At 46.7% G+C, this 12,229-nt stretch overlaps 1 non-coding gene across 1 annotated transcript; it reads right to left on the bottom strand.

Moving 5' to 3' along the window:
- Nucleotides 1–9,962: 9,962 nt before the first annotated feature.
- TRNAF-GAA (transfer RNA phenylalanine (anticodon GAA)) lies at nt 9,963–10,035 on the bottom strand. The gene has a single exon. It is a non-coding gene; the product is annotated as a tRNA-Phe (tRNA).
- Between the last annotated feature and the right edge of the window lie 2,194 nt (nt 10,036–12,229).

Raw genomic sequence — 12,229 nt, 5'->3', positions numbered from 1 at the left:
CCTCCGCCAGAAGTTTCTCCGTTCTATCTCTCTCAGTCTGTATAGCAGCCTGCAACACCACTCACATGACCATTTGTAATCATTGATGGAAGCGCACACAATGTAATGGAGAAAGATAACTGAGTACGTATCACTAACCTTGATGGCGAGTTGCACTGGCCGTTCACGAGGCCTTATCTCAGGAGCGGAGCTCGACTGGCGCGCCTTGATCTCCGGGAGAGTGCTAGGACAACGGATAAGTCCATCTCCAATGGCTATGGAGCCATGGGACCTCCCGCCACCAGATATCATCACCAGCTCTGGATCAATGGGACCCTGGCTCGGGTTAAAGTCCTCCCCTTTCCTCGCCTTCCCCTCATCTCTATATCTCACGAGCTTGTTGTGGGAGGAGATGTTGGTGAAGTTGTTTGCATCATCGAGGTCAGACTGAGAGAAAGCCTTGACTTTCTTGAAAGAGCCAGTGTGGGCCATGGCATACAGGTCGTACACCTCTGGCACCTTATCCGCCTTATTGTAGCGTGCCTGAAAGAGAGAAACAATGAAAATTAGTAATTAAAGGGCTCAAGCTAGCATGATGAATGAATTGCATGAATCATGAAGCAAACCACATACCCAGTTGCGCCCGAACTGATATAAGTTGGAGCTGCCTTGATGGTGTGGCACACCTTCCATTTGGGCACGTTTGTCCTTGGCCTGGTTGTGGAGGGCTAGCCATTCTTGTGAGCACCACTCATCGACCAACACCTCCCAACAATCCATCCGATCCGCACACCATCTCGGAGGCGCCTAAGTTAGCAAATAGAAACTTGAGCGCTACGGCTAAGAATTACTAAATGAAGGAACTTAAGTAGAAGGCCTTAAGAATTACCTTCATGTACTGCTCCTTACTCAGGAACTTATCGCGGCACGCCGGCTTGGTCTTCTTGATACCACGCAAGGCGTAGTAGTCTCGAACAGCCTGCACCCGAGCCTCGTGCCGTAAGTTCTGGAGTAGGCGCTTGCAGACGTTCTGGATAACATTTGCGCTGTCCTCCTCGTATCCCTCCTCACACCTGTAGAATGTCTGCAATCAAATGAGACAATATTGATTAGTACAATTAATAACTAGCTAGTTGAAGATTTTGAAATGTGTAAAGGAGAAATTACCCAGAACGTCCTGATCACCATGTCTGCCCTCGTGTCGCACACGACACCGTCGATAATGACATCCGGCGGGGCCGGGGCAGCCACGTAGTGCTCCCAGCTCAACCCAAGCTCTGGAAGCCGACCCTCACCAGGCAACGTGACAAACCCCGGGAAGTTTTGCCGGCAAAGAACTCCAAGGACGGAGTTGGGCCGGCGGACACTATGATGGTGGTCCCAACCCCTGCAGCATGACAAGGCCAACGCATTAGTTATTTGAAGAAACGTGAATGCATAAGGTACAAAAATATTAAATGCACTTACGTACCTCTCCCCATCAGGGAAGATCAACCACCTCTGCTCGCGGGTCGCCGGCACGGACGGGAGCCGTGTAGCACCACGCTGGTAGACGGTGCCACCCTCCTCCTCAAGATCAGTCGGCTCCCCGCCATCATCAGCATGGCCACTCGGCTCCTCGGGCTGATCCGGCCAGGTACCCCATCCGGACGTGTGCTCCTCCGGGGTCTCGTGGGCCGAACTCTCGTGGGCCGAAGGCTAGTCCACCCGAGGCTCGTGGGCCCAAGACCCGTGGACCGGAGGCTCGTGTACCGGAGTCCGTGTAGCCTCCTCCTCGGACGAGTCCACCCTAGCAGTCACGTGCTCGGGTGAAACAGCTGGGGGTGGCGGCGAGGAAGGCGCCGTAGCAGTCACCCTACCTCCTCTCCCGCGACCACGTGCCCCACCTCCTCTCTTCCTACCTCGTCCCCTGCTGGGCACCGCGGTCGACGAAGAAGGGCCCGGCGGTGTGGACATACTGTCCAGCAACGCTCGGCAGAGAGGTACGTCTGGAATCGAAGACCTCAGACCACGCGCCGACGAAGAAGGGGCCTTGGCGCGCTCCCGACCAGCGCCCACCATCTTTCAACACCTGCCATGACAAACAGTAAACGAAATTAGTACAACATAAAAAAAAGACCGACATGAATAATAATATGTGTATCACTTAAGTGTATCATCATCAAGTACAACATTAAAAAATTTAATACCTGACACTACTAATAATCTCGATCAGTATCATCAATAAATGCATAATCATCATCATCACTATAATCAATGACGGGCTCATAGGGTTCAGTGGCATCAACATGTGCAAGGCCACCTTGACGTAATCGGTCAAGCAATGACAGGTCATCCGCAGCAGTAACCTCTTCTTGTTCCGGCTCTTCTTGTTCCTCCTCTGGGGCGATGTCGGATTCACTGTCGCTGTCTACTTCAATGTTTTGGGGTGAAGTATAGCGGTTCTTGAAACGCTTTTTGGAAAGACGTGTCTCTTGGAAGAATTCTCCTTCATATGTGTCTGGGTTAATGTGAGGTTCATAATCCTCTTCCTTTGGGGGAGATAGTCTAGCACGTGGCGGCACTTCATAAACGACATCCCAACCTTTCAGATTTGGATTAGTTTGGCAGGCCCACGGTAGATAGAATACTTGGGTCGCCTGTTGAGCCGTAATATAGACATCAGGAACATCTAAATGGGTGCTTTGGTTGATTTCAACTAGCCCTATATGTTCATGAGTCCTTCTAGTCTCCTTCGGCTGAAACCAATAACATTTGAAGACTACGACATTCGGTCGGGTGTCGGGGTGGAGTCGGGTGTCGGGGTTGGGGGTCAGGGGGTCTTCTCATTCTTCTACTACTTCTACTTCTTCTCATTCTTCTACTTCTTCTCATCCCCCGTCTTTTTCTTCTTCTTCTTCTTCTTCTTCTTCTTTCTCCTCCTCCTCCTCCTCCTCTTCTTCTTCTTCTTCTTCTTCTTCTTCTTCTTCTTCTTTCTCCTCCTCCTCCTCCTCCTCCTCCTCCTCCTCTTCTTCTTCTTCTTCTTCTTCTTCTTCTTCTTCTTCTTCTTCTTCTTCTTCTTCTTCTTCTTCTTCTTCTTCTTCTTCTTCTTCTTCTTCTTTCTCCTCCTCCTCCTCCTCCTCTTCCTCTTCTTCTTCTTCTTCTTCTTCTTCCCCCTTCTACTTAACCTAAACCTAAAATAATTAAAACTAAACTATTTAAACTAATTAAACCTAAACTAATTAAACTAAATAACCTAAACTAATTAATTCTAAACTGAAAAAACTTAAACTAAAAAACCTTATCTAAACAGAAAAGAAAAACAAAAAAACAGAAAAAAAATGGCAGGGGCTCACTGTGGGGGGCGGCGACGGGTCGGGGAGGGGGCGGCGACGGGGCGGGGCGGTGGAGGAGGCGGGGCGGCGGGGGCCGGGGCGGGGCGGTGGAGGAGGCGGGGCGGCGGGGGCCCGGGCGGCGGGGGGCCGGGGCGGCGGGGGGCGGGGCGGGGCGGTGGAGGAGGCGGCACGGGGCGGCGGTGGGGCGCGGGGCAGGGGGCGACGGGGCGGTGGGGCGGCGGGGAGCCGGGGCGGTGGGGCGACGGGGCGGCGGGGGGTGGGAGGATAAGGGCGAGGAGTAAGTGAGTAACGGGCGGGGGGGTACCTGCCGTTAGTAAAGTGCCCTCTTTGTCGTCCGCCAGCCTTTGCCGTCCGCCTTTTTGCCTCTTTGCCGTCTGCTAGCGGACGGCAAAGAGGTGGGCCGTTAAGATTTTTTCAAACGAGCGGGGGGTGGGGGCCACCTCACTCTTTGCCGTCTGCCAGCGGACGGCAAAGATTCTTTGCCGTCTGCTGGCAGACGGCAAAGAGCTGGCAGATGGCAAAGAGATTCTTTGCCGTCAGCCTTTTCTTTGCCGTCTTCTTTCGGGTAGCTGATGGCAAAGAGCTTTTTTGCCGTCAGCTAGCAGACGGCAAAGAGCTGGCAGATGGCAAATTAGCTGATTCCAGTAGTGATCCTCACAAATACCGATAGGTATGGCTGTTGATTTATCAGCCATTTGCAAAGATATTTCGGTAGGTGTGAGTTTATTCAAATCAAGTCTTTTATATAAAGATAAAGGCATAACACTAACACCATCTCCCAAATCACATAAAGCAGTTTTCACATAATTTCTTTTGATAGAGCAAGGTATAGTTGGTATTCCCGGATCTCCAAGTTTTTTGGGTACTCTATCTTTAAAAGTATAATTAGCAAGCATGGTGGAGATTTCAGCTTCCGGTATTTTTCTCTTATTAGTGATGATGTCTTTCATGTACTTTGCATAAGGAGGCATTTTCAAGATATTAGTCAAACGAGTACGCAAAAAGACTGGCCACAGCATTTCAGCAAAGCGTTCAAATTCTTCATCATCTTTCTTTTTAGTTGACTTAGGTGGAAAGGGCATAGGTTTTTGAAACCACGGTTCTCTTTCTTTACCGTGTTTTCTAGCAACAAAGTCTCTTTTATCATTTCTTTTATTCTTGGGTTGTGGGTTATCAAGATCAACTGCAGGTTCTATCTCAACATCATTGTCTGGTTCTTTATTATTTGTTTGAGTATTTTCATGAACCTCGTCATTATCTTTTTCATTATCAGAAGGTGAGTGTTCACTACCATATTGAGTTTCAGCATGAGAGATAGAAACTTCATTATCATTATCAGGAGGTTTTTCTACTTCAGGTTCACTAGAGGCATGCAAAGTCCTATCATTTTTCTTCTTCTTTCTCTTTTTAGAAGGACTATGTGCATCAGTGTTAGCTCTTTGGGAGTCTTGTTCAATTCTTTTTGGGTGTCCCGCAGGATAAATTGGTTCCTGAGTCATCCTACCTCCTCTATTCATTACTCTAACAACATGATCATTGATATTATTATTCATTTCATCTAGCAACTATCTTTGATATTCAGAAACTTGTTCTAACTGAGTTTGAACCATAGAGGCATGCTTCCCCACACCTCTAACATAATTTGAGATTAACTGAGTTTGAACCATAGAGGCATGCTTCCCCACACCTCTAACATCATTTGAGATTCTAAATAACAAGTCACTCAAGCGAGCAATCATATCAGAATTGTATTTCAATTGTTTCATAACATTTGCATTGAAGTGATCTTGCTTTCTAATGTAATTTTCAAACTCATAAAGGCATTGGCTAGGGTGCATATTGTGAGGATTGTCATTATCATTGAATTTCATTAGAGATTTTACCTCTACCACCTTAGGTGGTGGTGGTGTATAAAGCCAATGTATTTCTTCAATAGGAGGTAAATTTTTTACATCCTCAGCTTTAATACCTTTTTCCTTCATAGATTTCTTTGCCTCTTGCATATCTTCAGGAATGAGATATAAGATACCCCTCTTCTTCGGAGTGGGTTTAAGCAGTGGTTCAGGAAGAGTCCAATCATCATAATTTTTCAATATGTTATTCAATAATTCTTCAGCTTGCCCAATAGTTCGTTCCCTGAAAACACAACCAGCACAACTATCTAGGAAATCGCTAGAAACATCAGTTAGTCCATTATAGAAGATATCAAGTATTTCAAATTTCTTAAGGGGATGATCGGGCAAAGCATTAAGCAATTGGAGAAGCCTCCCCCAAGCTTGTGGGAGACTCTCTTCTTCAATTTGCACAAAGTTAAATCTTTCCTAGTAAGGCGGCTTCTTTCTTATGAGCAGGGAAATATTTTTCAGAGAAGTAATAAATCATGTCCGGGGGACTACGCACACAACCACGAGCAAGAGTATTGTACAAAGCTTTAGCATCACCCTTTAATGAGAACGGAAATAATTTTAGAATATAGTAATAGCGAATTTTTCATCATTAGCAAAAAGGGTGGCTATGTCATTCAACTTAGTAAGATGTGCCACAACAGTTTCATGGAACGGATCAGATTCAACCAAAGTAATTAACTCTGGGTCGACAGAGAATTCATAATCCTTATCATCAATAAAGATAGGTGAAGTAGCAAACTTATGATCACATTGCATTCTAGCATTCAAAGATTTTTCTTTATACTTGCATAATAATTTCTCTAGATCATCTCTATCCTTACAAGCAAGAATATCTCTAGATGTCTCCTCATTCATAGCATAACCTTCCGATACTTTTGGAAATTCATATCTAGGAGGGATAGTTCTAATATGTGTTTCAAGATTTTCAGGTTCAAGCTCATCATCAGTTTCAACAATATCATGATGTCTTACTCTAGCAATTTGTTCATCAAGAAATTCACCTAGTGGCACATTATCATCAAGCAAGGTACTAGCATCATCATAAGTATGATTCATAGCAGAAATAGCATCATCAATAACTTGCGAAATATCAGGATTAATAGCATGTGGTGGTGTTGCAAGTCTACTTATAATAGAAGGTGAATCTAAAGCAGAGCCGGATGGTAGTTCCTTACCTCCCCTCGTCTTAGAGGGAAAAATCTTAATCTTAGCATCCTTCAGATTCTTCATAGTGATAAATTGATAATAATCCCAATTGACTCAAAAAATATAGCAATGCTCCCCGGCAACGGCACCAGAAAAAGGTCTTGATAACCCACAAGTATATGGGATCGCAACAGTTTTCGAGGGTAGAGTATTCAACCCAAATTTATAGATTCCACACAAGGGGAGCCAAAGAATACTTGCAAGTATCAGCAGCTGAGTTGTCAATTCAATCACACCTGGAGATTAATTATTTGCATCAAAGTGATCAGTAGCAAAGTAGTATGATAGTTTTGATAGTAGTAGCAATAGCAATAGTAAAGGTCTCAGTGATAGCAATGATTTTGTAGCAAGCGTAACAGTAACAATATGAGTAGTAACTTACCAGAAACAATATAAGAGAAATTCGTAGGCATTGGATCGGTGAATTCATTGGATGATATTCATCATATAATAGTCATAACCTAGGGCGATACAGCACTAGCTCCAGTTCATAAATATAATGTAGGCATGCATTCCGTAAATAGCCATACGTGCTTATGGAAAGAACTTGCATGACATCTTTTGTCCTACCCTCCCGTGGCAGCGGGGTCCTATTGGAAACTAAGGGATATTAAGGCCTCCTTTTAATACAGAACCGGAACAAAGCATTAACACATAGTGAATACATGAACTCCTCAAACTACGGTCATCACGGGAAGTGTCCCGACTATTGTCACTCCGGGGTTGCCGGATCATAACACGTAGTAGGTGACTATAACTTGCAAGATCGGAACTAGAACATGGATATAATGGTGATAACATAAAAGGTTCAGATCTGAAATCATGGCACCCGGGCCCAAAGTGACAAGCATTAAGCATGGCAAAGTCATAGCAACATCAATCTCACAACATAATGGATACTAGGGATCAAGCCCTAACAAAACTAACTCGATTACATGATGAATCTCATCCAACTCCTCATCGATCAGCGAGCCTACGAAGGAATTACTCACTCCCGGTGGGGAGCATCATGGAGTTGGTGATGGAGAAGGGTTGGTGATGACGAAGATCGAAGATCCCCCTCTCCGGAGCCCCAAACGGACTCCAGATCTGGCCTCCCGATGAAGAACAGGAGATGTCGGCGGCTCCGTCTCGTGGAACGCGATAATCTTTCTCATTAATTTTTTCTGAAAATATGTGATTTTATAGCGTCGGTTTCAGGGTCTGTGGGGCCACCAGGTGGGGACAACCCACCCAGGTGCCCCCCTCCGATGGTTCTTGGCTCCAGAAATTCTCTTTTATTATATAAAAAATCCTCGCAAAGTTTCATTCCATTCCGAGAAAATTTTATTTCTGCACAAAAACAACACCATGGTAGTTCTGCTGAAAACAGCGTCAGTCCGGGTTAGTTTCGTCCAAATCATGCAAATTAGAGTTCAAAACAAGAGGAAAAGCGCTAGGAAAAGTAGATACAACGGAGATGTATCAAGGTACCTAGAAGATCCATGGAGGAGATTAGTAGCATTATACTGAAGAGAGATAGAGGGAAATGTCACTACAAAAAGATCCAAAATGTGTGCCCATCCATGCCTCACAGCCTTCTTCAACAGGCTGCTTCCCTCACCCGACCGCTCATGTTATGGGAGAGAGAGACACTGGGAAGGCAGGTGACAGGAAGGTTCGTGAAGGGGAGAAGATTGTGCGGTATTTTTGGTGTCGGTTGGAGAAAGAAAAGGTTGAATTAAGAAGATCTGGCACTTTTACTTTGCTAAGGGAGCAAATGGTTGTTAGGCAGTCACTGTTGGAACAGACACCAATTTTATTATTTTTGAGATTTGCAACATTTCATTAATTTATGTGGATGTTAAAAGGAATACTAAATGTGTCATCAGGATGAATAAGCCACAGATGGCGACCCTGATCAAGCATATATAGTGGAGTGTCTGTCAAGACTATGAGCTTCACTATTTGAAGCTCTCCCTTTAAAAGTGACTAGGCAAGTAACTAGCTCTAGTTCTAAATTCTTTAACAATGGCCTCATAACTGCCTCCTCTACCCCCTCTCCCGCTAGACTCAAAACCCACTAAATTCCATACCTAAAGCCAACCTAGCAACCACTTCTATATAAGGTAGCCACCCCCTTCCATGGTTGGGCAAACTCTAGCCAGCCCCCCCCCCTTCCCCAATTTCTCGCTCTAGCCGCCACCTAATCGTCCACCTATCCTAGGGATCTTCCTACCGTCGCCTCTAGTCTTGCATAGCTGCAGCCTGTAGCAAACCCTAGCTCCCTCCTCCTCCAGCCGCTAGATTGGGATCATTATATCCAGGTCGGACAGCCTCCCAAGTCTTCTGCCTCCACCTGCAATCGCACGACCTGTCGTGGCCCGTATTCGGCCCTCCTAGCCGATCTCACGCGCAACCACTGAGCTCCCTGCCTGAGCGCTCATCTCGGTGCCCCCCTCGTGTCGGACCGACGAGCTCCGCGTGCCGCCGATGTCCGCTCGAATATGAGCTGTACGCTACAACCCGAGGTAACCGCCGCTCACTGCCTCCCTCTTCCTCTCCTACACTGTCGCATGTCGCAGTGCCTAACCTTGTTGTTGGAACTTTTTTGGCAGGTCCCCACCACCCCAAAGCAAGCAAACGTCGTCGCTGTCGCCAACCTTTGGTTTCGGTGGGCCACAACAAATCCGGATGGATTCGAACGTTGTGCGGCCAGATCAACGACTCTCTAGCACCACTGACGGTTTCATGCACCGGGGGTGGCTCGCCCAAGGGAGCTCGGTCTGATGCTTGTCCACGCGTCCATGAGGCCCCGGATCAAAGGAAACCACGTGGAGGCCGCCGCAGACCTTCTTGCCTCCCAAGACAAGGACGGCGGCACCTAAGATCACATGAGCTCACGTGTAAACCGTAGCCTCCACGATTATATAAGAGGAGGCTAGGAGGCTTTCATAGACATCTATTCTCAGATAGAAACTCTCGGTAGCAATCTCGCACACCATTGTGAAACCCCTCGCATAAGATATCCACCACTATGAATAACTAAAACAAACAGGATGTGGTGCATCCAAATCTGGATTTAGCCAGCAAAGCCAGTGGAAAGACCATGACAATGACATTTCTAATGACAATCGCTGTACACAATTACAACCCCCCACCCTACCCCTACAATGTAGATGTATGTGCAGGTAAAAGCAGGAACAACGATCTCAGCTTACAACAAGAAATGGCAACACTGATGTTTAAAAAAATTCTTTAAAATTTGATCAAAGTTTATAAACAAAACTAATGTATGTAGTAAATAAAAATGAAGGGAATACTAGCATTGATGTTGGCCCCTTGTTACATGCAGCCAGAATATATCTTTGTTCGCACGTGTCATTTCAGTTGGCTTGGGAATAGAAGTGCAGTGCATATCTTAGTTGTGTCCCGCCGGCATTTGCACCGTCGTGGAACTTTTTTAGAACTTTGACTTTGAATCTACCTAAATAAATCAGTCGCATTGAAAATTTCAGCGTCATAGAAACAAATTTATACTATGTAAAAAATATTATGCGGTGAGCGTGGATCGAACACGCGACCTTCAGATCTTCAGTCTGACGCTCTCCCAACTGAGCTATCCCCGCTTGTTGTTAATTTTCGTGTTTTCTTTTATAAGACAGATAAAAGTCGAGGCACCCGTTCGTGCCGCCTACCGTGGAGACCATGTCCGTGACCCGTTCGTGCCGCCTACCGTGGAGACCATGTTCGTGACCTGTTTTGCCAACGATCGTGGACAAAACAATTGCTGTTTTGCTTCTGATGATACTAGCTGCATTCCTATCGTCGAGCAACAAAGACGGATCTCGTGTACGTACGTGCGTACGGCAAATCACGTACGTACGTGCATGCCGCTACTAACCGTGTATGCAAAGTTAAAAGACTTAACCCCTTTGGCTGAATATATACCAGGCGACTTTTCTTTCTTCCTCAATCTAGCCTCCACCGCTGCCCTCTGGCGGCTCCCCTCCCTTGACGACTTTGGTCGTCTATGCTAAGGGGGGTCGCCGGATCCACGCGTATGGATCGTTTTTAGGCTTGTGTAGTTTAGGTTTTTAGTTTGCTCATTGTCTTTGCTTCGGTGGAGACGATGATTGCGCTGAATAAAGTTTTTTCAGATTCTACTATGCCGAGGCGATAGGTTATATGGTTGGGGATGGATTTGAAAATCAGTTTGTTCAAGCGAAGATGGTGCGGCGGCGGCGACATCCTCGTGGTGGACCTGTGTCTTCGGGCTCTGCCGTTGCGACGACGTTTGGTCTAGCGCCCGCGCGGAGCTTGGGAGACAGTCCAAGAGCGGATGCGGACTGTGGTCTGCATCGACGGCATCTGGAAGATGGGGGATTGTGTGCTGGGTTCGTGGTTCATGGACGGCAAGTACGGTTTCCTCCTCCGACGACTTAGTCACGTGGGGTGCCAGATCTGGAGTTTGATGATGTGTCCGAGATGTTGCCCCTGTCTGATTTGTTCAACGGTAATCGTTACGCCTTCTGCGAGCCAGCTTAGAGGTTTGTAAAGCTGCATATCAGCGATGGAGCCGCATCAAGCTCGAGTATGAAAGTGATCCCTCATTTTCTTTTCTTTTTGTTGTTGTTGTGATGATGCCAGAAGCAGGTGACGGGCGTTGGTGTCAAGCTCAGAGGATTCTTTGGTCTTGTTTGCACTTTTACTACTGCGTGGCTGGTGTTTCTTTGTGCAAAGACTAGCGTTCTGCTATTTTTTTTAGTTTTCTCAGATCTATGTGGCTTGCACTATTATCCTTATGATTTATAAATGAGACACATATTACCATGCAAAAAAACATTTTAGGGTTATAAGTGAACTTTGGCGGCGGCTCGTTCGGCGCCGCATATTGCATTGTGGCTTTTTTCTCTCGAATATGCACGAGTGGGCGTATCATTAAAGCGGGAGGGGGAAGAGTCGCCCAAATTACACACTTTACAAGTTATTTACATGCGGATTTCATCCGACACCACCCTGGATACGTAAATGGACTACTCATGATCTACCCCACCTTGCGTCATCGCCTCAAACCCGTGCACATCACCCTTTATTAGTCCTGCCTTTACCCATAGTCTTCCTCCTTGATTGATTGAGTAATCCGTGCTAGTGACGGAGCCGCTCCATTGAAGACGATGTCATTTTGATACTTACATAGCATCCACATATCAAGGAGGCACTTGGCGCGTGTAGACCTCCGATGCTCCCTGTTCTGATCTTGCATGATGACCACTCGCCCAAGGTCTCCTTATGTAGTGGCTCGAACCCGAATATGCCGGTTGCCGTACTAAACCAATGCCAGACTTGTCTCGCGCAGGCACAACTGATTAGTAGGTGTTGAATTGTTGCCTCGTGTTGCTCACAGAACAAGCGCGCATTCTGATACGATGGCCCACGCCGAGCCAATCTGTCTGACGTCCAACACCAGTCCTTGACGGCTAACCAAGCGAAGAAGCGGCACTGCAAGGGCGTTCTGGACTGCCACATGAAGGTCGCCGTTGGCGACACTTCCAGTCCCATGAACTTAACCGCGTACGCAGACCGCGCAGAGAACTGGCCTTTCTTTTCCCAAGCCAACCAATCGAATCCTCCACATCCTTAGTTAACTGCGTCGTCGTGACTCGCGGCCAAATGCATCCGAGACTGATCTTGTCATCCTTATACGCTTTCGGACCCGCCCATAGACTTCCGGAGCCTGCTCACATTGTTGCGGAACGTAGTATTTCAAAATTTTGCCTATGATCACGCAAGATCTATCTAGGAGAAGCATAGCAACGAGCG

Source organism: Triticum aestivum, chromosome 7D (genome assembly GCF_018294505.1).
Source record: "Triticum aestivum cultivar Chinese Spring chromosome 7D, IWGSC CS RefSeq v2.1, whole genome shotgun sequence".
NCBI lineage: Eukaryota > Viridiplantae > Streptophyta > Magnoliopsida > Poales > Poaceae > Triticum > Triticum aestivum.
This window is presented reverse-complemented; position numbering and strand designations above follow the sequence as displayed.